General features: G+C 43.4%; 1 protein-coding gene across 1 annotated transcript in view; it reads left to right on the top strand.

Moving 5' to 3' along the window:
- The window catches only part of HEMK1 (HemK methyltransferase 1, mitochondrial release factors N(5)-glutamine), a 52,045-nt gene extending 50,802 nt beyond the window's left edge, over nucleotides 1-1,243 (top strand). Inside the window, exon 12 of the transcript XR_014522336.1 lies at nucleotides 417-1,243. The gene's annotated coding sequence lies outside the window, so the exon portion shown is untranslated. The remainder of the gene's footprint in view (nucleotides 1-416) is intronic.
- The last annotated feature ends 20,197 nt before the right edge of the window (nucleotides 1,244-21,440 follow it).

A 21,440-nucleotide genomic window follows, 5' to 3' on the forward strand; every position in this document is an offset into this window, starting at 1 on the left:
TACCTACCTTAGGCTACATGTGATGGGTAAGTAGGCCTGATGACAGAGCTATGGGTAACTGTTTTTAACAAAAATTATTGTTTACTGCTCCATAACAAAAAGTTGTCCAGGACAGACTGGTTTCTCCTGTTATTTGGACCAAATACTTTTCCACTGCCCTAAGAGCAATTGTGATTCAAACTTATTCTGAAACCCTCCACACAACCACATGTAGTTTTAACAATTACTGCATGAATCATTGTCAGCTGTTCAGATTTTGTTCCTGCCAGTGCTAAAAACACAACCTTTAGCAAAATATTCTTAGCCTGTGTTGGCTTCCAGTGTTGTTTTTGACATTAAGATAAAACCAAAAGGGGAATTTAGAGTGGCCCTCTTGCCACAACTTTTTAAAGCATTTTCTCTCTCTCTCCTGACAGCAGTGAGAAGACCACAGTAGGAAAATGCAAGTCACTGCATCTCACAATACTGAAAATGTCTACATCCTTTTCCGATATAGTGGTACCTCGGTTCTCGAACGTAATCCATTCCAGAAGACCGTTTGACTTCTGAATTGTTCGAAAACCGAAGCACAAAGGGCTGGTTGCAAGTTCAACTGGAAAAACTGAAAAACATGCAGCAGAAGCCATTCGATTTCTGGGGCACGTTCGAAAACCGAAGCAATTACTTCCAGGTTTTTGGTGTTCGAAAACTGAAACGTTTGGCTTCCGAGACGCTCGAAAACAGAGGTACCTCCTGCTTATATGAATCATATAAACAAACACAAACAAGGCATGCATTGCAGTTGGAATACAAGCACCAACAAACCTTGTCAGTCGTGTCACAGGCTTTAGGGGCCTTTTAGCTCTTTTTATGCTGCACACGATAAAATACATCTACAAAAATTATATTTCTACCTTAAATCGCTCTCTTCCCCTTCCTTAGGGAAAAGTGTCTAATTTCATTCTTGCAGCAATCCTGTGAAGTAAGTTAGGTTAAGAGTTGGGAAGTGACCAGATAATATCCAGTGGGCTTTATGGTCAACTAAGGATTTGAATCCATGTCTGTCCTGCCAGCTACCATATACGGCGCTCATCTCGCTTTCAAGCCGAGGGAGCCAGCGTTTGTCCACAGACAGTTTTCCGGGTCATGTGGCCAGCATGACTAAACCACTACTGGTGCATGGAGGACCGTGACAAGTGCCAGAGCGCACAGAAACACCATTTACTTTCCCACCACAGCGGTACCTGTTTTTCTACTTGCACTGGTATACTTTCAAACTGCTAGGTTGGCAGAAGCTGCTGGTGGTAGCCTACTTGCAATGTCTGTCTCTAAGGCATTGCATCATTCTTTACTATTCAAAACTGTTACATAGACTGGTATTGTCTGATACTAGCCTGTTGTCTAGAGATGTTGCTACACACTTAGTTTTGGGGAATCCTTGCTTCAGCCGTCACATTACAAGCTGTCACAGAGAGGGTGGGGAGAGAGAGATTAGGGTGTGTGAATAGGGTCTGTATGTGGCTTTGGCCTTACTTCCCTTTGGCATTGGCCCCACCTACCACTGCCCTATGGTTTGTGGAAGGTTGTCTACAAAGACATGTGGTCCTGAGGTTGAAAAGGTTTCCAAAAGGGGAATCCTGGCAGGGATGGCAGTGATGTGGTGCAGACTATGATGGTGTAGCCCAGTGACCAACTGAAGCCAAGACCTTACAAATGCAAAGTGTGTGTTTATCACTAAGTTACAATGGTCTCTTGTCAATAGAGCCCAAACAACTACAACCAACATTGGGTAGATGGTGGATGTTGGTCAAGCTTTCAGAGCCTATTTTATCGTCTGATCCACTTGTTCACCCAATATTCACCCCAGTTCTCTCACTCGCTCACACATTCTACCCGAAGCCAGTGTTGACCTTGTGGCGAAACCATTTTATGGTATGAGATATTCTGTTTGTTATTTCCTCTGATACAGCACATCACCACAGAGCATCATTAAATAAAAGCTAGTTTAGCAAATCAATAATTAAACAGAAAGTGTTTTGGCAGCAGAATAATTAAAAACAGAAAATATTTGTGAAAAGGAGTGCCATGTTCTCCCCGTTCCGTCCTCCCCATAGCTGTGCACAGCCGTGTGGCAGCATATGTCTGTGAAACAGACTGGATGATGCATCAGGAAAGGCAGCAGCTATCACTGAAGAGAGCAAAAGGTCAGCAGCCAAGCATAAATGAGGAACTGAGAAAGCCCCAGCCCAGCAGTGTGTGAGAGAAAGAAGTGGGAGTCTAGAAAGAACTCATGATATTTAAACTTAGAAAATGTTGTGTAATCTGAGATGCTGAGTATTGTATTGCTTTGTATTTATAATAATAATAGCCCTCCAAGCAGCTCAAGGTAGCATAATGGTTATGCCCCTCCCTATTACACCCTCACATTCAATCCTGTGAGGTACATTAGGCTGAGAGGTGATGACTGGCACCAAAACACCCAATGAACATCATGATTAAGTGTGGATCTGAACCCTCCTCTCTCAGGTCAACCAATCAGTTGTTGCTTTGTTATATAGGCCTACCAGGAATCCCAGTTTTATGTCCAGTTCATGTCAGCCATTTTGTGACATTCTCTCAAAAATCCAAATGTGCCCCTGGGCCCAAAAAGGTTGGCATCCATTGTTCTGTATGTCCAAATAGCCTGATATATTTGTAATTGGCAGAAAAGAGTGATCTGCCTGTTAGCGTGTTGACTGATTGGTTCACACCAGTGCCTGACAGAGTGTTCTGCAAATGTTGCAGTTGCTATGTGCAACTTAAACAGTTATTCAGTATGCAGTATACTCCACTGTGCTAGGCCCCAGTAGCCCTGGGCTTTGGAGAGAGCGGATTCTTGCAAGAAGTACAGAACAGGCATACAGCCTTTCTCAGACTCCTCTCTATTTGTTTCTTAGACATGCGTAATTGTGGAACTAGAACTGTTTGCCCCAGCAGTAGCAATATGTCTGTTGCTTTCATCTTGACTTTTTGGAGCCCTTCCTCGCTGGCTTTCAGTTGAATGCAAGATAACGGGAATTTTTATTTAGTTATTTATCTATTTTAATAAATTTATACACCGCCCTTCATCAAAAGATCTCAGAAGATAAAAAAAATACAAGAGAAAACAGACAAATAAACAGTTAAAAACAACAAAACAATAGCCCCCCCTTCCACAAACACATTTAAAAGGCTGTATAATATCAATCAGCCAAAGCTTCCATCTCCCATGCAGATGCAAGAGTGAGAGCTCTTGAGCAACAGAACCTTTTTCTCTCTACAACCTTAAGCAACCCCTGTTTACACAACAGCCAACGTTTCTGAGAATAGAAACAAATCTGCTTGGAAATATAATTCAGCCCGCAAAGGCTGAAAGAAGCAGGGGATCTATGCCAGTCGGTGTTTGGGGGAAGATTGTGGCCCTACAGAAAAGGACAGCATATTCTAAAGAAAAAACAATGGTCCAGGTTCCAGCACCCAGGATAATCTGCTTTTTTTGTGGAAGGGGTGCCAGATGGAGTCTGCTATGGGGCAGCTCTCATTAAAGGGAAATCCTCTGTATGGAAAGTTTGGATCAAGAATGCATAGGAATATTAGGAAGCAGATTCGCCGGGTGAAGCCAGTGATCAGCTGTATGGCACATACAGTACATGTCAGTACCAGACAATACCTGGGCTGTGGGGCTGGCACATCAATTCCACTGGTACCGACTTTTCAGCAGCCCTAGCCATGAATAATGTTTTGGTGAGAGCTGGCTTAGCCTTTAGCCCTTGTTTGTTGTCTTATTCTTTGTAATGAGGAGGTATGATAGTTGATGTTTGAAATGAGGGTGTGTGGGACCAGTAGGTGGGGTTTTTGTTTTGTTTGTTTTTTCCATAATTATAGCCACAAATAGGCAACAGCCTAGGCACTAGTCACATATACCGTGACCAGGTGCAATGGGCATTTTAAGGTGGCTAGAAGTTGCAGCATCTGCCATCACCTTGTGTGTCCTTTCACGTGCAGATCGTTTCCTCTGGACTACTCCCTCCCCTACCTAGTGATCTAGGGTGGGAAGAAGTTGACACATCCCAGGAAAGGCACAGCATCTGCAGAGGCCTCTAAGCCACACACCACCATTTATGTCATCTACGATGTGCAGGGGCTGATATATAATTAACCTGGCTGGTCTAGATTATATCACGGACATCTGGATAATGGCACACTTTTGATGATTTGCCTCTGAGGTGCTGCTGCCGGATGCCGTCTATGTTGCAATTTTTAAGCATCGTTCTTATTTCACTGAGGTACTGTTTTACGAAGTGGTGTTACTTGCTTCAATGGGATATAAATATTTTAAACAAATAATCTTGGGTTTTTTTCTTGAATTGTTTATGGAAAAGCTACAGCCATATCTGTTCTCAAGGGCTCCAGAAATATTTTTCAAGGCGCAGAACATGGCAGGATGTCAAAACAGTCCAATATGTAATTAATATTGTAAGATCCAGAAGGAATGCCACCTGCGCTGTGAAGAGCACCATTCATAAATACTATAAAATGGTGGAAGATCTAGTGCTGGTGTGATGAACCTTTGGCCCTCCAGATGTTGAACTACAACTCTCATCACCCCTATCCATTGGCCATGCTTGTTGGCAACATCTGGAGGGCCAGATGTCCCTCCTTCAGACAGAAGCTCTCCGCTCAGTTCCTTCCGCCATAGCAAAGCTCTGCTCCCAAGACACATCCAGCAAGACAGTGCAGTTGGTAGCTGGATCCTTTTGTCAGTTAGCTTTGACTATGACAGCTGCTACTTTATTATTATTATCTCTCCTGCCGTTGCCACCAATCTTAGGGGAGACTGGCTCCCTTTCAGTACATCCCTGCCTGCCTTCTTCCCATCTCCATCTGCATAATGGAGCAAGATGGTTGCTGCTGTTCTCCACAACACCCCCTGGGTTTGGTTGTGGGCATTCCAACCTCAGCCATGCTCAGAGAAAATGGCCTGCTAAAATGCCTGCTCTGTCCCTTGACCAAGATAATAATAGAAGGAACAGCTCTATCCTAACATACCTATTTTCTGATAACCTTCATACTTGCTAGAAACTACTCCAGCAGGCTAGATGTTTCTGGGCGGAGGTTGGGAATGCAAGGTATTTCTATGTGCTAAAGCAATTGCTTTACCATTTTAGAGAACAGGTTATGGGCAGCGATCCAGTTAAACTTGATCCCTAATAGAAAAGCTTGAAATTGCAGTCAGTGCCTCCCTCTCTTTGGTTTCTCTTCTCCTTTGTAAAACATGGAAGGACAAGTCACAGGGGCTTCATGTGAAAGACAAGCCAGCCTGAAGGGATTATAAATACTCCTTTTATTGTCCCTGCATCAGTGAGAAAGCAGCAGCAAGAGGGAAAATTTCCAAAAGCTCCCAGTCCCAAGCCTAACTGCTGTGAACTTTGGGTTCCTATTAGGAACTTCTATTCCTAGCATAATTTTAAAGGAATTACTCTATATGATGGAACCCACAGCAATCATTTCTGTGTCGTTATACTTCCAGGAGTAAAGGCTTCCTTTAACTGGAGAAATGGGTTTCTAGAGCATGTAGGAACATGGGGTAAAATAGCACTTTGCAAATGATGCGTTAGCATCCACACCTTTTCTTAGAAACCTGCTGTGTAGGCAACATACCTTCAGAGTTAGCAACATCATAGTTTGAATGTTTCTTTGCCCCAGCATGTCTCTGGGTAGCATGAAACCTTAACACAATCATTTTCAATCCATGTGCTGTGAGCAAATGGCTAATGTGCGGTTGTGCTGTAAGCAGTTACAATGAGATGAATACAGCCTTAGTGAATTAACTGCTGGTCATCATCCTCTCACAAATATTTACTTGGATCTGAATATTGAGAAGTACTCCCGAAATCAATCTGCTGGATGCACTTCCTCTTGGCAGAGATGGAGAACCTGTGGCACTCCAACTCCCATTGTCCTCAGTCAGCAAGGCCTGTGATCAGGGATGATGGGAGCTGTAGTTTGGAAATATCTGGAGGGCCACAGTTCCCCCATCACTGCTGTATGGTTTTAAGAGAGCAGTGAAAGTTTTCGTGCATACAGGCTTTGGGTAGCTTCTGGTTAGTGAAAGTGACTGGCATTGTGTCATGATTGGTAGTTTGGTAGGCAGAGGCTGGTACTGTATCTTGATTGGCCCTCAAACCTAAAGTTCCCTATCCCAGCAAAAACCATGTGTCAAGGGACAAGCTAAAAGATATGGCCCTGCAGCCATTTTCAACTTATGGTTGAAGAGGTCTTTGGTTTTGACCTCCATTTACCAGTACTTCTCACTTTTTTTATTAATTCCACAATTCCTCTCAAGCTGTATGGATCAGTTCTTGGTGATCTGGTTTCTACATGCAGGACACGTGCAATCTCTCACAGCTGCTACGTTCAGGTATCCCCCAAAGATGGGAAACATAGGAACTATTGGGAACTGACCCATATAAATATGAAATGAACTAAATGAAAGCCATTTTACATGGTAACATTCCCCCCAGCATTTCCTTGCATCAAAGGAAATAAAAGCGATATATCAGTCAGATTCCAGACACCTCCCACAAGGGCATTAAGTAGGGTGGATGTGCAATGAAGTAATCCCTGGAAATGATGTGATTCATCCTTCATGGAAAGCTAAGGTGCCTACACACCTTAATTTAAAGGAACATTTGGCCATGCTGTTTTAGTAAAATGCATAAATTTCCATACAATAAAGAGAGAGAGAAGATAGTGGTACAACACGTAGGACCACTTTCCAAGATTTGTTGTATAGTACTAATCTCTTCTCAGTGCTTAACACTCTCCAAAGTGCTGCCCCCAAAGGGACAATAAAGGGCAGGTAGGCTTTATAGTGCTGCCCCAGCAACTAGTGCATGCCTAGCTAGGGCAGCAGGTGTTTCCAATGCTGCCTGCGCACCCAGGGGTGTGTTCCCTGGCCTACTTGCACAACTTCAGGCAGGTCCTGGTCTGGAAGTCCCCAAAGAGGCCATAGGTCCAGCAGGTATAGGGAGATGGGAGATCCGCCAGACAGCAGCTGCAGGCAGGTTCTGGTCTTGCCCCCAGGGTAGGCAACTATGCATCACTATCCACATGAAATAACAGATTAATTTAAGGACTCAGAAATATTAAAGCATTTGTGCTGCTAGGAGTTAGGGTTGCAGCCCCTTAATTGTGATTGTTCGGTTTCATACATGTTTGGCCAGCAGCTGCAACTCTTATCTTGTCTGTTCCTCTTCTGGCACAACCAGATGGTGATGTGCAACAACAAGTGACTTCACAGCATGTCATTTCCTCCTGATATTGTGGACTACAACTAGTATTATCCCTGAGCATTGGCCTTGCTTGCTGGGGTTGATGGGGGCTGTACTACGCATATCTAGTAAGTAAAAGTAAAAGACACCGCTTTGGCTACCCTTACTTTAGCCTTTGTCCTGAGCAGGAATGGGGAACCTGTGGCGCTCCAGATGTTAGACTGTAATTCACATCATCCCTGACCATTATCCATGCTGGCTGGGGCTGATGGAGTCTCAGCAACATCTGGAAGGCCACATGTCCCCCATCCCTGCTCTAGAGCAGTGTTCCCCAACCTTGGGCCTCCAGCTGTTTTTGGACTACAATTCCCATCATCCTTGACCACTGGTCTTGCTAGCGAGGGATGATGGGAGTTGTAGTCCAAAAACAGCTGGAGGGCCAAGGTTGGGGAACACTGCTCTAGAGGATCTAAGCTTTGATGTGACCTACATGGCAATTTTACAAAGAAGGCTAAGAGAGACTCTGTATTCTACTGTCTGGGTGTTCTAAACCATAGACCAAGAGGAAGGTTCATGGGAGTGGCTGGGTGCAAGTATACCAAAAAAAGAGGGGGGTGCCAAAGACAACAGAGTGATCAATTCTAGTGCTTTATTAAGAAAGGTGTAGACTTACCAGCCTGCCAGGTCTCCTAGCCTTTCACATGTGCGGGATGGACACCGCAGCAAGGAGTTCACCTTTGGTTCAACACACTGGGACGGAACTGTAAATGTAAATATAAATGTAACTCGGTTGGCCCATAAGATAATCTCCAAAATCCATATTAGCATAATGCCTTTATCAGGCCATCCAGAGTGTCACAAAACTGTGAGGGTAGATCTTGGAAATTTAGAGAACTTCCAGCTTTCGCAATTATCTTGCAAACCTATTGGGGGAGCTACTGACCCAGGCCTCTGGATACAGATAAGCGTCCTCCATACTGACGGTAATTCTGCCAAGTACAGTTGTTTCCCTGAATATCTATGTGGTCACTAATTCCTCCAGCATTGCCCATAATCTCTGAAGCTTTCTGTTTTGATTGCTCTCCAGTATTTCATCCAAACTTTTGGGACATGGTTCATGTGTGTGGCTTGAAAAAAGTAAGCACAGTGACTTGCTTCCTTCCCTTCTGTGGCTTCTTCCCATAAATCTTTCTGTCTGCGATTCTAAGAAAGCCATCTATATCCTTCGTTAACTGCAGAGTTGCATGTCTATTTGGGGATCTATTTTGATTGCTTCACTTAGAGTACTGTACATTAAATATAGAGACCTGTGTCAATGCAAACCTATGCTTTTGAATGGCAAGAATATTTATGCAGGCTTGAGTCCTAGCCAGCCTGTTCTAATTAAAGTTAATGGCTCAGATATCTGTGCTGGTTAAATTTATTATCACTTTGTGCTGTCAGTGAAGTAATGACAATTTACACCAGCCAAAAGGTCTGGCCAATCAGAGGTTGATAGCCTTGGTTGTTGTCACTTTTGGGGTTGAGCTATTTCAGGACATTTCGGTGATCGCAGGAGATTAGCTACTGGTTCTGCTGTCATCAGCCTCTGCAGAGAGATGAGGTGAGAACCTTTAAGCATCCCTGGCACCATCTGCTTCTCAGCCCTTCTGCAGATCAGACTGTCCTGGGGGAACTGGGCCCTCTCTCCACTACACCTCCCAAACCCTAAGTCTTCTCTTTGCCATCCAACAGGTCACGGCTGATTTTAGGGGCACCCATGGGGCCTTCTGTTATATACTGAGTCGAATAGGATCCAAAATGCAGCAGTCTGACTGGTCCTAGAACAGGAAGATTCAGAATGTAGCAATCTGATTGGCCCTAGAACAATAGGATTCAGAATGCAGCAGTCAGATTGGTCCACAGGAGCCACCCAATCCAGCTCCAGGTGGAAGGGAATCCGTAACTGGATTGGCCTACAGGTGAATCCCAGAATTAGCCAATCACGTGGGGCCCATTGTGTAAATAATGTACCGGTATATAAAGCAGACATTCTGGGGGAACTTCCATTCCTCCTCACCACTATGAGCTGAATAAGAGCATGAAATCCACTCTCAACTCGAGTATATTTCACCTTTAGACTTACGCTAAAGATCACTGCCTGCCTGTCTCCGATCACCCCACCCCAATATTACACATTGCTTGTTACCGGAAAAATCCGAGGGCTCCCTTGGACAAAAACAAAGACACCAACCAGGATAACTTGGAGCAAAACAGCAGCCTGTAGGCTTGGCCATTATTGAACTGTTGCAACAGGGTGTTCTCCTCACTTGCAGGAGAGAGGAAAGACCCAGAAAGATGGTGTGCAAGACCTTATAAAAACTTTTGAAATTCCCGTCCTCTAGGTCAAGCCCACCCCCAGAAACATCATGCATACATTACAGAAGGGGTTGACATGCATACATTACAGAAAGGAGGGGTTGAGGGAGGAGTTGTGGTGGTAACCTGAGGGTCCTGTCACCTGGCTTTCCCCCTCCCCATGAGTCACTTCCAGGAGACAAAGGGGAGTTTGCAGTTTCCTGCCCCCAGAGGGAAGATCTGATCATTGTCCTTTGTTTCAGTCCATGCTGAATCCACTCCCATATGCAAGTTCTTTGTGATCCTGATTGTCTTCTGTCTGGGATCATCAGGGTTGACATAGCAACTGGGCAGGGCTCCTGTGGATGTGCTGGGATGGTGAAGGGATTATGGCTGACCAGAACCAAGCCACCCCCCTTTGATAGTCCTTGTCATATGGAGTAAAATAAAAATGGAACAGTGCAAATCCGATGTATGGTTGATTTTTCTATGAATTTATAACAGAAATGTGGCGTATGTAATGTGTGAGTGTGAGTGTGTGTGAAGTTTGTACAAACAGAATGATTGGGGTGGGGGGGTTCCTGCTACAGCTGAAGGCCTCCAGCATAGAACTGTCCCCCTGTTGCATTGCATGGCCACACCAGAGGATAAAGACTGGTAAGTGTTAATACAAAATAAGATTTCCTCACAAATCAAGGGATCCCCTAAACTGAAATTTGATTATTCTTTTTTAAATTATGTGCATTCTACCGAATTTCTGTTCTCATGTCCTGGGACACCTAAATCAATTGGGGCTAAAGTGAAGAGGGAGAAAGAGTAGCCCTTACATGATAATTTATGGCAGCAGGTTGCTTTCCTTTTTGCAGTTCCTTGTTTTTCATTATTCCTTTTTTATTTTGAGTTCCTAGTGTGTTAAAAAAATCTCATTTGCTCATCTTTCTTGCTGGGTCATTGTTTGGCCCTTTTGAAATGCATGTAGGTTCAATATGTAACAAGAAGAATTTGTGAGCTTACTTGCTATTTTATTATTCCCTGTACTTCTCTGTAAATCAACAAGGACTTAAAACATATTTTTTTTCTTTTTAAAAAGGAAGGAAGGAAGAAAGAAAGAAATCATCTCATGCAAGATCCCAGTCTCTGATCTGGCATTGCTTTCTGTGCTATGCCCATTCACAGTAAATCAGATAGTGAACTCAGAAGAACACTGTGCTAGCAGTGCTAGATCAGTATGTACTTAATCCTGGAACAATGGAAAATAGCTAGCATTGAAAGAATGACTCCAGTATTGCTTTGGGAATTCTAAGAAACAAATGAAAAAACAGTAAAGGTAAAGGTACCCCTGTACAGTACTGTACAGATTTAAAAGGTTCCGTCCGCCATCTTGATTCAAAATGCTACTGACTTGTATCCAAGCAAAGACAAAAACCTGCTGCTTGCTTTCAGGAACCATCATTTGGTTATGATAACTAAAGAGGTGCCCAGATGCATGGCAAGCAAACTACAATAGTACAAACTATTTTGTACTTTCCGAAATATATGTGGAAGGGGAGAAATTCAGTTCAGTTCACTTTTCAAAATTTGCATTCCCTGGATTTTTGCAATACACTTCTCCAGCCAAGTATTCTGTACAAAATGCATATACTAAGTTAAAGTGTGCAAAAAAAAAAGTGTATATAATGTTTTGGGGAGTGGAACATAAAATGCATTATATTAGGTAAAATATGCTTAGGAAAAATGTTTATATTAGAAAAAAATGCATATAAAATGTGTGTATTGGCATAAATTTGCCCTAAAATACTGGTGGATTTTCAGGAGGGCCTTTTTAAAACCATACCGATGTGGAAATGTGCAGAACATTATGCGGTCTCCAAGACCACATAACACCGGTCTTGAAAGATCTACATTGGCTCCCAGTATGTTTCCAAGCACAATTCAAAGTGTTGGTGCTGACCTTAAAACCCTAAATGGCCTCGGTCCAGTATACCTGAAGAAGCGTCTCCACCCCCATTGTTCTGACCGGACACTGAGGTCCAGCACCTTCTGGCGGTTCCCTCACTGCGAGAAGCCAAGTTACAGGGAACCAGGCAGAGGGCCTTCTCGGTAGTGGCACCCGCCCTGTGGAACGCCCTCCCACCAGATGTCAAAGAGAAGAACAACTACCAGACTTTTAGGAGACATCTGAAGGCAGCCCTGTTTAGGGAAGCTTTTAATGTTTAACACACCACTGTATTTTAATACTTTGTTGGAAGCCACCCAGAGTGGCTAGAGAAACCCAGCCAGATGGGCGGGGTATAAATAATAAATTATTATTATTGTTATTAGAACTGAATTTTAGATTGAAAAAGTGAGCTATGATTATATTTTTTGTAGTTAAGTGTGTTAATAAACATCATGATCCATGCCTTACTTTTTGTTTCTGATTTAAATGTAAAAAAAAAGGCTTTTAAAAAATAATTTGTATTTTTAATGACAAAAAGTTGCTGGACACAAAGAAATCATACACACACACGTGTGTGTGTGTGTGTGTGTTCAAGAGTTAATTCCCAACGGTGCAATCCTAACCATGTCTACCTAGAAGTGGGGTTAGGATTGCAGGCTAATCAACAAGCTGATTCCTTAAATATATATATATTTATATACATTTAATGTATTTCTCAATGGATCTGTGGGTCTGACATGGTTCTGGATAAAGCTTCCAGAGCATTGTTTATTTCATCGGCTTATCTCCACTATCAGCTCCAAAATGTGTGTGTGTTTATTTGGTCAAATTGAGCAGGCTTGAGGTTTCAGTCCAGTTAGTTAAGGGAGGGGAAAGGGAATTTGTACAGCTCTGTGATAGGTCCCCCCCCCCCGGGTTTTCCAAGAACATAGTCATGTTCTATCCCTGCCACCCCCTCAGTTGTTCCTGGGAATAGCAGTTCAGCTTAGCTCACTACTCCTTCCTGGAAGTCCGTGGGACTTAAAGTGCGAAACAGGCATTCTCTGTAGCCAGGGGTTGTTGGGCGGAAAAAAATGAGTGGCTCTGACATCTCCCTTCCCACTGTCCTTTCCCCAGTTTTTCTGGGTTATGTCAGTCTGAACCGAGAAAGTTCGGGTGTTTTGGTTCGGAAGAAAGAAAGAAACCAAATAAGCCTATTTTTCCGCAGCCTATTTTCAGGCCTCTCGGAAACCTTATATCCTTTCTTTCTCTTTATGAGATGGTGTTTATTTTTCTCTATAATTAGTGTAAAGTGTACTAATGACTCCTTAAGCTTGAAAGCTTCATATGAATAACCCCTTCAGAACCCACCTGCAGTGTGCATGATTGGATAAAATACCTACTTTGCCTTTTTTTGAATGTAGGTTTATAACTAGAGGGAGGACCGGAATCTCTTTACCCTAATGTATAACATAGTTCCTAATATTTTAATTAGGAGTGCCAGAATTGAGTTCCGGTGAGTTCTAGCTGAAAAAAAAGCCCTGGGGTTGGGGAAGCAATTTGATGTTAAGTTCACATTTAAAGGTGAACCTACCAAATCTGCACTTTCTGTAACAATACGCCAACTGAAAAGCAGCCATCCTTCGAAATTCACATGTCCCTGAATTTTGCAATGCAGTTCTCCAGCAAGCAATGTGTGCAAAAGGGCATATAATAAAGTGTGCATTAAAAATGCATTACATTAGTGGGAATTGCTTTGCAGAAATGTGTACATTAGAGAAAGCTGCATACAGAAATGTGCATTATTGGGGGAATTTTGCACCAAATTGCTGACAATTTTTCAGAAGGTTTTTTTTAAAAAAAAATGCTGAAGAAATGTGGCTAACTGAATTTAAGATTGGAAAAATGAAAAATTGGGAGAACTGAAATGGACGCATCTTTCCCTACCACACAAAGGTCACTTGGTCCCAATAGGCTCCTCCCAATATAATGTGAGATTTCTTTATTTATTTATATTAAAGTAATGATTTCTAAATTTGCATCTATACATACAAAATAGCATGTGTGCAGTTTTGTGCAAACCTCTACATTCCTTTTTGGTGATGCATTTTCTCTTTTTTGCCAGTGCAAACGTATCCACCCTAAGGAGAATTGTGTGAGGTAACCATGCCAGTCATGAAACATCAAGGTACAATGTTTGTTAAAACCAGCAGGTCCAAGAGTGGGGTGGGCTAAAACTCTTTCCCTCTTCACATCTAGTTTTATATGTGCATGGAATTATTTTTGCACGGGAGAGTATTCAGTCAAACAAATCCTCGCCTGCAGTCTGATATGATACCGTCTGTGATGCTGATTCTGATGGCCTTGATCAACGGCTCTTCTTCTTTGGTGTTCACTCGTAGCCGAGTAAGATTGTCTTCCATTAACACAGTTTTAACAAAGAGTCCTTAAGTGACTGTGGAGGCCAATTCTGGATCCACACATCCTTCCACAGTGGGGACATTGGTTTCCGGGCAGGAGTTGATCATGGTGTGGATTTGCCAAGCATGCCTTCCTCTTAGCATGTTTCTCCCTTGCCTCCCTTTGAGTGTCTTCAAAGCCCATGACACCTTTGGTAAAGGCTGCTCTCCAACTGGAGCGCTCGCAGGCCAGTGTTCCCCAGTTGTCAGTGTTCATACTACATTTTTTTAGATTTGCCTTGAGACAGGCTTTAAACCTCTTTTGTTGACCACCAGCATTACACTTTCCATTTTTAAGTTTGGAATAGAGTAGTTGCTTTGGAAGACGATCATCAGGCATCCACACAACATGACCAGTCCAATAAAGTTGATGTTGAAGAATCATTGCTTCAACACTGGTGATCTTTGATCAACGGCTATGCTCAGTCTGTCCAATATCTCTGGTCAAAAGATATTTTCCTCTGAATCAAATTTAAGAACCTGCAAGGGGCATTGCTACCTTACTAGATGGATGGTGGCTTTCTGCTGCAACACATGACTTGCCTTTTTGTATTTGAGTCAACGACAAACTCTTTGTTCTTCAGTGATCTCATTTCCCTCCTCCTCCCCCGTAGTGTACTTTATTTCTGCTGATGATACTCTGTGGTCAGGATTGTGTTGGCGGTTCAGTGCAGGCCTGCTGCGTAGTGGGATTTCCTTTGGGTTTAACTAAGTCTTTCATGACCTCTTCTACCATTTCCTTCCTTAGCTTTCAGTGGGTCCCGACCCCAGGGTGGCGTGGGTTATCCAGCAGATCCTTCACTCCTGCTACTGCAAAGTTTCCTTGCCAGGCCTCTTCCTTTTCTCCCTCTGCCATCAACCCCACTGCCACACATTGGGCAGAGCCCTCCTTCCTTCAGCAGCACAAACACACAAACCAGCAGCACTGCTGGGAAGGGAAAGTCCATTCTGTTTGCTTGTGTTACGTGGCAGTTACAGTGTGGCCTATACAAAGTATTACTTCCTAGGCAGACACTCAGAACCACTTTGGGTGATGCATAACTCAGGGTTTCCTTTTGTGTGGGAGGTGTGAAGAAGCAGCTGGAAAGTACCATATTAAAATACATTTGCATTCTTGACAGTTGAGTGATACTATTGTATTCAAAGTGGGTGATTAGTTCTTTCCACTGTGAGCCCACTCTTTACTCCTTAGGATGTTTGCGGGTGGCTATATTCCAAACTGGGGTTTGGCTTCAATCTGCTTTTTCTGTTCACCCACCCTTTCTTTTTCGACATCGAGAGAAACACATGCTAATCTTGTGTTGGGTTGCAGCCGTGGCTCTTCAGAAAAATGGGCAGAGTGCAGGCCCTGCCTGCCCTTTGGGGATCTACCATGCAGCAGCAGCACTGTTCTGTACAAATTGTTTTAGTGTTGCTCGCCATAACAACAACACCGCAAAACAAGCCATTATAGCTTCACCCTGCTTCTCCAAATGATGAGAAGTTCCAGGGGTGCAGCACTTCGTTTGGAAGGTCTGTGGAGTTTTATTGGAGTTTTGCAATGTTTGCATTTATTTAAAAATACAGTGGTGCCTCGCAAGACGAAATTAATTCGTTCCGCGAGTTTTGTCGTCTTGCGATTTTTTTCGTCTTGCGAAGCACGGTGTCGGAAAAGTTTTGGAAAAGCTTCAAAAATCACCAAAGTCTTCAAAAACCTCAAAAAAGGCTACTACACCGCGTGCTATGAGTTGCTCCTCGAAGTCAAGTCGCAACTGTATTAACGGTGTTAAGAAAAAGGAAACAAACTTGCAAGACATTTCCGTCTTGCGAAGCAAGCCCATAGGGAAAATCGTCTTGCGAAGCAGCTCAAAAAACAAAAAACCCTTTCGTTTTGCGAGTTTTCCATCTTGCGAGGCATTCGTCTTGTGAGGTACCACTGTACAGAAGTTAAGTATGGTGGAGGGACAGCTTAAGCGCTCTACCAGACAGCCAGAGACGACTGCTTCCGCATCAAATCTCCAGATACAGAAAGTCAGTACCCACAAATGCTTGGCTCTCTCTGGCTCTCTGGGAATTTCATTTGAACACATGAAGATGCAAGCCCTGCTCCCATAATGCTTCAAATGCCAGACCTGCTTCCCAGCTCATGCAGGATTGGTGTTAGACTGAAGGGGCTGCCTTACTCAAATACAGGGTTTCCAAAAAGGGGACAGGAACCCTAGCTGACCTGATGAAAACGGTTCCCTTCAGACCAACAATGATCACATGTGTCTGGCACGCATAGCATCATCAAGGTGGTGGGGCTCATCCTGCAGATTCCTCCTTGCCCCTTCATACATTTGCTTTGAACACCTGAAGATGGTTCTTGTGTCTCAGTCTATCCAAAACCTCAGTATTCTATTGTGTCTCTTCACACAGAGACACATAGATTGCATCATCCTTAGTTGAGGATGGAGGGAATCCGGTCAGGTGTGAAAGAGGGCACAGGACAAGCTTCAACTGATGAAATCCCACCCCCTTCTACGCAACTACTAAAGGCACAGCAACCCTGTCCACCTTTACATCTAGATGGAGGTGGAGGAGCAAAGTTCTGCTTCTGCTCTTTTAGAAGACTTCAGGAAGGTTTTCTAACAACTAGTTTCTACAGAAACATATTACCTGTAGTCTCCCTAGCAAAAGAGGTACTTGGCAGCTTTGCCAAGACCATTAAGGGACTTCCCAGCATTCCTTAAAGTCTCCACTCATCCTCTCCCGTCCAACCACCCAAACTTGCCACATTATAATTCTTCACATGGTACCCTGAAGCTCAAAAGGTAGGAGAGTGATTAGCCCAAAGCAACTCAAAAGTTCATGGCTGATCACAGGGGCCTGAATCCAAAGTTTGGCTGAAGGTGCTGCTGGTTCTCAGTAATTCTGTGCCCAAGACAATACTTTCCAATGATATTTGTATGCTTAGTAATAATGCTACCCTCTAAAGATCCCCAGTGGGGGTGGTGAGGAGAAGGAGAGCAGCTTTAAGGAAAAACCAAACTCCCCTACCTTTTGTACTGGGTGGGTCTACTTAGGAATAAGCATGCCATTGCAGTGCACCCTCATAAAGTCTTCTGGATGTGGTATTTGTCAAGGTGAATTATACATGCACACAAATATCAGGACAGAAAATGGCAATGGCTTGAAAGGGCAACCTCAAGATAGCGCTTGCCCCTCCTTTGCCTGCTAAAAGTCTGGTTGAAGCACCCACAGTGCCTCTGCTGCATTTACCCTTTGACCCTTTAATGCACTTTCACATCTCTATTTTCCTTCTTCTTTCAGGACCCATGATTCTTCCTCATGATCTTTCTTTCCTTCCCTAGCCTTTCGGCAACATTCTCCATCTCAATTTCAAGAGGTGTGTCCATGTCTGTTTTTTCTCCCTGTTGCAGCAAAAGCTACAGCCTTGTGGAACCTTAAACAATAACCATTTTTAATGGCGTGAGCTTTTGTGGACTAGACTCTGCTTCCATCAGATGCAATCATAAATTCATTTTTTTCTTTAAGGTGCTGCCAGACTCCTTGTTTTCCTTTTGCTCCATCTCAGTAATTCCAAAATGGTAGTTATTTTACTAAGTAGCTGGTATGATATTAGAGACAATGCAGAGGAAGGCATTAAATAAATAACACTAAGAAAAGTGTTGCACCCAGGTCAGATGGTGGATGGATAAATTCCAATGAAATATAAGATTATAGAAAGCTGCTTTATACTGAATTAGACTGCTGGTCCATTTAGCTTAATATTGCATGCACTGACTGGTAGCAGCTCTCCAAGGTTTCAGACTGGGGTCTCTCCCAACCCTACCTGAAGATGCCGGGGATTAAACCTGGGACCTTCTGCATGCAAAGCAGAAACTCGGCCGCTGAGATACTGCCATTCCCCCTGCATTGTATTATAGGGCTGCCTTGCTTTCACTACATGTCTTCTGGAGCTGCCTTATCCACCTTTCAGCCTCACTTTCTCCTCCCCTGTCATCATGCCAGCTGTATGTCTTCTACCACTTGCCTCTCAGCAGCATTTAAGCCAGGCTCCTTGGAGTACAGAAAGAGCTGTACCAACTGTTTTGTTGGTTAACTTTTTTCTCTCTGTGTATTTATAATACCTAGATTGTTTTTTTCTTTGTAATATTGAATTTATTCCGTTCTTGCTAAATTGTTGGTTCCTGCTATTTTAAATTTATTATTATGTATTTTGTATACAGTGGTACCTCGGTTTTCTAATGTAATCTGTTCCAGAAGATGGTTCAAGTAATGAAACGTTTGAAAACTGAAAACTCAATAGCCAACAGCTAGGTCTCAGGATCTTGCACTCAGCGGAAGTCATGTTTCATGTTCGATTTCTGAAGTGTGTTCAAAAACCGAAGCATTTCCTTCATGGTTTACGGCGTTTGAAAACCAAAACGTTCGTCAATGGAAATGTTCGAAAACCGAGATACCACTGTATTCTGTATTTCCAGTGTTCCCTATTTTGAAGGTTTTGTTTGTTTGCTGCAAGCCACACTGAGCCCAGCTTGTTGTGGAAAAGTGGCCTATAAGTACCACCAGTCAGTCCATCTCCTTTACTGATACCTTTAGCCCTGGCAAGCTGCAGAGGAGGAAAGCATAGACTAAACAGGACTCAGGAGGTCTCTGCCAAATCATTGCTGAGCTCTTCTTAAATTTGATACGCCTGTGGTTCCTAGCTCAGCTGTCAGTGTGGGCAGGCAGCCCAGCACCAGCGCCTTCAGCTCAGTTCGCTCACAGCGTTTTTGGGTGTTTTCATTCTAAGAAATCAGCTAACATACAGTACTCAGCAGAGGCACCGCTCCTATGGGAAGATCAGAAGATTTAGGATCTACAGTGAGCTGTCTCTGTGGATTACACAATTTCATTTCATTTTGCAGCATCCTGTGGAGCCTTTGGGGAACAAGGCCGATGTCGCAAGCATTGAATCACACTTTCCCTTGAAGCAGACCGGGGTTCCTGACTCACTTCCTTCTAGCTATGTTTGTTTCATTATGGCTCAGCAGAATAAAAGGATCTTGTCACAAAGCTCAGTACGGACCAGGGGGCGTAACAGGCAGCCTTGGCTTCTAAACCTGAAAGGAAAAGCTAGTCACCTTCAAAACAATCCTTTTTGTGTCACCTCATTTGACTTATAATGAAAGAATCAGCCCACATCCACCCATAAGCGCTCCAAAGGAAGTTTTGGGTCAACTATTGTTTTGAGAGATGACAGATAGCACATGGCCACTGAAAAGGATCTCATTAGCAGGCTGCTGACTGAATGTTTTATTTATTGGGTTTTTTCCTTTCTTTTACACTGGGTAACAAAGCATAATTAAAACAATATTATGAATTTCATTAAAGCAAATAAAAACATACACTCACAAAAAGAAACTGTACAGTAAACACAATTAAACAGTAAATGATGCAGTGATCAGCAATTCACATATGCTGGGATAAACAGAAGTGTTTTTAATTGCTGGAAGAAGCACATTACTGAAGCTGCCTGCTGGGTCTGTTCCACAGTGCAGGCACCACTGTAGAGGGGAGGAAGCAACAAGGACCGCATTCTCATTTTGTGTTATGCCATGCCCCATGGTAGCCATTTTGTGTTACGCCATGCCACCAAGGCAGCCATTTTGTGAGTGGTGCCCACAGCACTTTGTCAAAATTCAAGGCGTGCCTGCTGGTCTAAAAAAGTTGGTGACCCCTGGGATAATGTATTGAGTTAAAGGATTCAAGCTGCAATCCTGGACCTACTTACCTGGGTGTAAGACCCATTGAAGTCTGTGGAAGTTACTTCTGCATTGAATTATGCTGTCAGTACATTTTAATATCCTCCTGGGACAGGACAAAAAGTGTTGATGGGGATAGGGGTTTCAGGTGCATATGCCCATGCTTTCTTGCAGTAAGTAGGGAAATGGCACAGAATTTATGTGTAAGTAGGGAAATGGCACAGAAACAAGTGGCATGTTCTGAGAGGGTTATTGAGGCTTTGGGATCAGGATTTGAAACAAAAACAAAAGCTAAGTTTACGTCACAGTTACCTCCAAGCTTGTTAAGCACAGCTGCTGAAGAGCACAGTGTGGCATGTGTGCTGCTCTTAATGTGCTAAAATACTACCAGAGTAAAACAGTGTGGAAACCCATGGCAAAGCAAGTGACATGGCCTGATGATTTAGTAGGGTCAAATATTGCTTTATCCTTTTAAATAAGAAGATCAGCAGGCTTGTGTCCCAAACACTTGGCTCAGCAAAAGAGAGTGCCCTGTGTGCAGATGTTTCTCTCACTTGACAAATCTGTAGAAGAGAGGTCTGAATAAAATGGCAGTTTTGTTGTCCAGGTCTGGGAACATTGCCCTGACAATGCGAGGTGGAGCAGAGAAAGCAATCTGAGACTAATCTGATCTGGATGGCAGTGTGCTTTAGCAAGGGGGCAGGAGAGCTTCTTTCCAGGAATAATAGTGTTTATTTCTATTTTATTCTCTCTGGCTTGAGTTACCAAGGTCAGGTTTCAACTTGCCCGCCTCTCCCTCAGTTACTGGAACCTTGGCAAGATCTAAACCACAATTCTGAGCTGGTTTATTGAAGCATCTAAATAATGCTTTGCACATTTGTGCCACTTACAATCTTATACAGTATGCAAAAGTAAGTAGCATTGAGTTCATTGCTTATTTCCAGAATCAGTAGAGGCTTTTCACCACTGTCTACTAGTGACAATGCAGTTTCCAACACAACCCGTAAAATAACACAGCATGTAACGCACAGATCCCAGGTCATTCAAGGCTTTGTGTAATAACATCTACATCTTAAATTGAGCCTATAAGCAGCCTGTCCATATCTCAGAAGACAGGTACTACATAGATGACCCTCGTGGTCCCCAGTGGTGTAGCGTGGGGGGTGCAGGGGGACGGGCCGCACCGGGCACAACATCTGGGGGTTAGGGTTAGGGGGCGCAAATCCACAGGTTAGGGGGCGCAAATCCACAGGTTAGGGGGCGCAAATTACTTGCCTTGCCCCGGGTGCTGACAACCCACCCTACGCCACTGGTGGTCCCTTCCAGTTTTACAGTTATATGATTCTGTGGCCATATCTAGAGACACCCATCAGTACTTTAGCAGTTGCATTCTTCATGAGTTGCAGTTTCTGCACTGTCTTCCAATGTAGCTCTACATAGAACACATTATAGTAATCAAGATGAGAGGTTACCAGAGTGAGCAATGCTGTTACCAGGCTGTTCCAGGCCAGAAATGTCCATAGCTAGCAAACCAACCATACCTGGCAATAGGCACTCCCTGGGTCTCCAATGGCAGTTGTGGATCCCCCAGACTATGTATCTGCTCCCTCAGGGGAGCAAGGCTCCATCACTCACACTCCCAGAAACAGTCTGTTTTATTCTTTTTGTAAACCACTTTGAGGTTTTATTGCAATCAAGAGGCATATTCTTTAAAAAAATAAAATAA

This window comes from Podarcis liolepis, assembly GCF_965112155.1.
Source record: "Podarcis liolepis genome assembly, chromosome: 2".
Classification (NCBI taxonomy): Eukaryota; Metazoa; Chordata; class Lepidosauria; order Squamata; family Lacertidae; genus Podarcis; species Podarcis liolepis.